The sequence below is a fragment of the Bos grunniens genome, chromosome 26, assembly GCF_055505025.1.
Source record: "Bos grunniens cultivar Pamir isolate PY7600 chromosome 26, Bosgru_T2T1.0, whole genome shotgun sequence".
NCBI lineage: Eukaryota > Metazoa > Chordata > Mammalia > Artiodactyla > Bovidae > Bos > Bos grunniens.
In genome coordinates, this window is record NC_141190.1 from 36,980,431 (window position 1) to 36,985,689 (window position 5,259).

The window sequence follows — 5,259 nt, forward strand, 5'->3', positions numbered from 1 at the left end:
CAGGTAATTCTAGTGTATAGCCCTGACTGAGAACCAGTGATCAAGAGATTACCACCTTTGCCCAGGCTCCTTTCTCTAAGCTGAGTGTGAGGAACCCAACTGTCTTCTCTAGAGAGGTTGGCCAAGAGTCTTGCAAAAGATGACACAAGGCATCAGAATCTGCCTGAAAGTTCTAGATTTGAGAGGCAGTAGAGCACAGTAGGAAATGTGTGGGCGCTGGAGTCAGCCAGACCTTGGTTCAAATTCCATGTCTGCTCTTTATTGACTGTGTAACCTGGGGCCAATCACTTACCTTTTGTGACTGTTGTGCAGATTCAATGGGATGATGAAAGGAAAGACCCAGGCATATAAAAGTGATCCATCAATGATAGTTGCTTCTGGTTTTTGTGGTTTTGTTGTTAGTACTATTACACTGGAAATGACTACTGCCAGGAGGCATCAGTAATGAAAAACTGAGTTAGGAAAAACATTTTTTATTAGTCAAATCATTCCTACTTTTATTACTTAGCATTTCATTTACAGTTATTTATATTGCACTTAGCTTGGCAATCATATTTCTCATTCATGACAAATGGGTAAGGAAGGGTTACATTATTAGTCCCATTTTCTAGATGAGGAAAATGCATCTCCATCTATTCTATCTCCATCTATTCTGTCTCCAGCTTCTATGATTCTATGATTGAAGGCACCTGCAATCATGTTCATTAGTTCCCTATGAAAAATTATATTCCACACAGATGGGAACTGCAGGAAAGAAGAATTAATAAGCACTTGATAGCAACCCTGAAATAACATCTAAATAATCACTTTTGAAGATTAAAGTCATGGCAAACAGGTTCTAATTTATATAAAGGTGTTGGAAAGGATTAAGGAAAAATGAACAAATACATCTTTATTCATCCCCATTCATTTAGGTGATGTCTGACATAGCTTAGAAAATCTTTTTGAAATGCAGACTTAAAAATGATTAATTTCTTCTACAAAGGATCTTCAATTAGCAGATAGGAACAGACTAACAAGTCCTGGTATTTTATCTTGACTCAGAGCTATAAGTAGTACAGATCTGAGATGAAGAGACCCAGGTCAGTGCTTCTCACTCAATCAAGGTCCGTGAGAAACCCATGGATGTGGGCAAGTGGCCTGTAATTCCAAACGCACACCAAACATACCCCCGACACTGAAGAATGGCTTGCCTGTAAATGTATTTTTGTCATAGGTACAAAACTTCCATGAATGATATACAAATGCCTCTAGAGGGACCACTGAATTCATAGACACTATGACAGTCACAGCCACTGTTACATGGACTGTGGAGGGGGAGGGGGCTGTCTCAATTTTTTGTTGTTGTTTAAAAGGAGTCTCCATAATGAAAAAGGTTAGGAAACACTGATCTAGCCCAACACTCTCATTTCATTCATGAAGTCCCAGAAGATCTTGGAGATCACTGGGACTCCAATCTGAGTTTTCTAATTCCCAGACAAATGGTCCTTGTCCCACACTGTCCATCCTTTCCAATGAGGAAAATGTAACAATGGGGCAGGTGCCCCATTCTCTAAAAGAGGAGAGTATAGTTCTACCCTTTTTTGCTGGATATGTCCCAGAACGTTCTACATCACCTGAGCTTTTCCTTCCCTTCATTTCCCTCCCCTCATGTATTCCCCAGTTTACATCTTTAGGGTGAGCCGCGCTCAATCTTTTTCAAGTTCTGATGCTCTGTAAGTGCCCTTGGACATTTAGTCTCAAGATGAAACAGAAATAGTCACCAAGGTACTGGCACAAGACATGTGTTAAGTCTATAACACATATATCTGCATAAATGTATTTTACAGCTATAACCCTAATATTTCTAATATCTATGGAAAAGAAGAAAATTGGAATATTCATGAATAATAATTGTATTTATTCTGGATCTGTCAACACCAATAGGCTATTAGACCCCCAGCATACCAACTTTTCAAAATGCTTTCACATCTATTATTATTTCAGTTCAGTGTCCCAGTGGTTCACTAGGGTGTAAGTGCTACTGAAGTGCCAACAGAACGTAAGTGGCACAAAGAGAAGAAATGTTACCCACTTTATTCACTGTGTTTCCTCCAGGGCCTAGAACAGTGCCTGACACATGGTAAGCATTAAATATCAGCTGATTGAGTGAATGAGGGAAGCAAACAAGGAGGCAGATTTACTTACTTATTAAGCCTGCCTGTAGTTTTTATTTGAGAAGATGGAATGATCCATAAGGGAAGAACTGAGTTTCTAAAAACATCTTTTTTGTCTTCAATTCTCCTGCAACATTTGATCTAATATCTTCCTCTCAAATATTTTTAACGTAACGCTTCAAAGTGACAGAAATGATACACTCATTTCAGGGAAATCAGATACTACCAATATACAAAAGGAGAAAGTAAGATACCCCATCACCTAAGGATGACATAATTAACATGCAAATGTATATGTTTTTAGACTTTAATCCATGCATATGAACACACACATCTAACAGAGTCCCAAAATTTTCTGCACTAGACTCTAGGATGTGCACTTTTTTCTTTTTTTCTCTAAGTCTTTTTCGTTTGTTCCCCCTGTCTTAGATGAATTCATTCCTGAATATTTAGGTCCTGAGTTCAAGATGATTGGTTTCTCTTTTCCTTCCAGAGGATTTATCTATTCTTATTCAACTGTAAATTCTTTGTGGATGCCTTCCATCTGCACCGTCAGTCCTTCGTTTCCTCTGGGATACCCCAAGCTCCACACATCTAAAACCAAATGCACCATGTTCCCTTCATCAAAACCAGATCACTTTCTCACTTACCACGTTTCTGTCAACCAAAAAAGAATTCTACAAGTTATCCTCTGGAGTCATATTTGGTTCCCCAACCTTACATCCAACCACTCAGGGATTTTCATCCTCCCTTCCTATTACCTATCTCATCCTTCTTTTCCCATTGCTACCATTACTGTTTAGGCTCTTACATCTATGTTCTTTTTTAATAACCACTCACTCACTAAGCCCACCCAACTGCTGCCAGTTAACCTTCTCCAACACCACTTCCATCTTGCCCAGTCTATATTTACAAGGTTGGGGGTGCTCCCCACTCTTACAGAATGGTATTCCAGTTCCTTCATGATCTCACCTCAGACTACTTTTCCATTCATATTTCTCATTGTTCCTGAAAATAGAGACTTTGCTCAAGCCAGCCTGGTGTACTCATTACTCACCCATTAACCACAAAACCTTTATGAGTTAAGTGTTTATTATGTGTAAAATACATCTATTCATTCAACACATTTACTGAATATCTTAGTGAACAAGACAAAACAAGTCCCTGTCCTCAAAAAATTAATAGGCCAGTAGGTCATAGAGGGAAGGCTCTGAGACATCATGGTCCCAGCCCAGGATGCTTCCAATCTTCCAGTAAGACATCACATGAGTCAAGACATCCCTGAGGGCTGAACTCTGTGGCCCACACTGCAAGCAGGGAAGGAGTTCAGAAGAAAGGAAGGGCTAGCCACAGTGAGAGCTAAAGTGTGGGGCATGGCTTTTTTGAAGATGTGGGACTCAACAGGAATTAAAGGATGGGTGCATGAGAGAAGTGGGAGGCTTCTATCTAAAGAGATGTGAGGAAAGGTGTATGGAGGAATGGAAACAGCAGCAACAGCAACTGGCTTATTTTGAATAAAACTTCCCTCAACACCTGTTCGGCAGAGGACATGTTCTGTCCCTGTGGGAGGCCCAGGCTCTGCTGTACTTGTGAAGATGACTCAGACTTGGCTCCACCATGGAAGGATTTCCATCTTACCAAGGACAAGGTAGGCCCATGACCATCAATCCCAACCCAGAAAGTGAGATGTTCCGTTAGCAGCAGTCCCCAAACTTTTTGCACCAGGGAAGGGTTTTGTGGAAGACAATTTTTTCACAGACTGGAGGTGGGGGGATGGTTTTGGGGTGATTCAAGCACATCACACTTATTGTGCACTTTGTTTCAATTATTACTGTCTCAGCTCCACCACAGATCATCAGGAATTGGATACCAGAGGTTGGGGACTCCTGCACTAGAGAACTGGACAAAACACCCAGAGTTCAGAAGGAGGTACACCTCTGGGTTCCTTAACAGTATTTATAGAATCACTTTATTTTTATACAAACAAAAATTAGTATTTTTACTCTACTGAAAATAACTATCTTGTTTCAAAGTGTTTTCTCACTTTCTCATTTTATTCTAACTGACTTGTGAGTTAGAATAGTTAAAATTAGTTAGTAGTTAGTAGCAGAGTAGTTAAGATTGTTTTCCAGATGAGCAAAAGTGCAGCATGAATGTTTTGAATGGTCTGCTTAGGCCAGGAACAAGGACAGAGGGGAACAAGGACACCGGGTCCATCTCAGCCCTTATCTGCAGCAGAAGAATCTAGAATAGAGGGCGCACATTAAGAAGCTGTATAAGTGCACGTGACACCTGGTAGGTGTAATGAAGCCAAGCAGGCAGTCTGGATTTAGAAGGGGCAGGACGCAGGCAGCCTCTTAAGAAGGTTCTGGAGAAGGAACATGACCCAATGACAGTTATTCATTCCTGCTTCCTTCCTCAAGTCTTGCCTATAACACCTCCACCCTAGGCCCAGTCCTAAAGGTGCATCCCAAATTTGGGGGGGACCACACTGTTCTTCCTTCTACGGTAAAATTTCACCTCACTAATCTCCCAGAGGAGGGCGAGTAGCCGGTTCTCTGTTGGACATCGCGGTATCCACAGCCAGCACCCTGCTCGTCTCAGGGCAGGTAAACATCAGCCTAACGAACCAATGGCGGAGTCCTCCACAGCTTAGGGAAGGACACCCAGCGTTCTTACAACCTCCCCAGGAGAGGGGGCCGGCACAGGCCGCCGCTCGGAGGAGCTCCCTGATCGCGAGTAACGAGGGGGAAAGTGGGGAAGGCCTGATGGCCCGAGTCCCAGGGCCACCTGAGAACTGGCGCCACCCGGGGTTCGAGTCCCCAGCTGGAAGCGGAGGGGCTTAACCCTCTCTCACGTCTCCGCAAAAAGCGCTTCGTGAGAGTGTTAACCGTTTTCCCATCTGAAAACCGCCAGGGAAACACGTCCTGGGAAACAACGCCAGAAGGGCGCTAGTATCAAGAGTAAATAAGCCCAAAACCCGGGGTGGGGGTGGGGGGGTCAAAACCTCAGGGACAGGGAGGGCGGAGGAGCCATTCGCCTCTACCACAAGCAGGAAGAACCCAAGGCAGGAAGCCTCGCGAGATCTGAGGTCGGGAATCTC

The 5,259-nt window shown here is 42.9% G+C and overlaps 1 protein-coding gene across 1 annotated transcript in view; it reads right to left on the reverse strand.

The window, feature by feature from the left end:
- Nucleotides 1-5,259, reverse strand: part of HSPA12A (heat shock protein family A (Hsp70) member 12A) — a 173,316-nt gene that overhangs the window by 167,845 nt on the left and 212 nt on the right. The gene's annotated exons all lie outside the window — the stretch shown is intronic.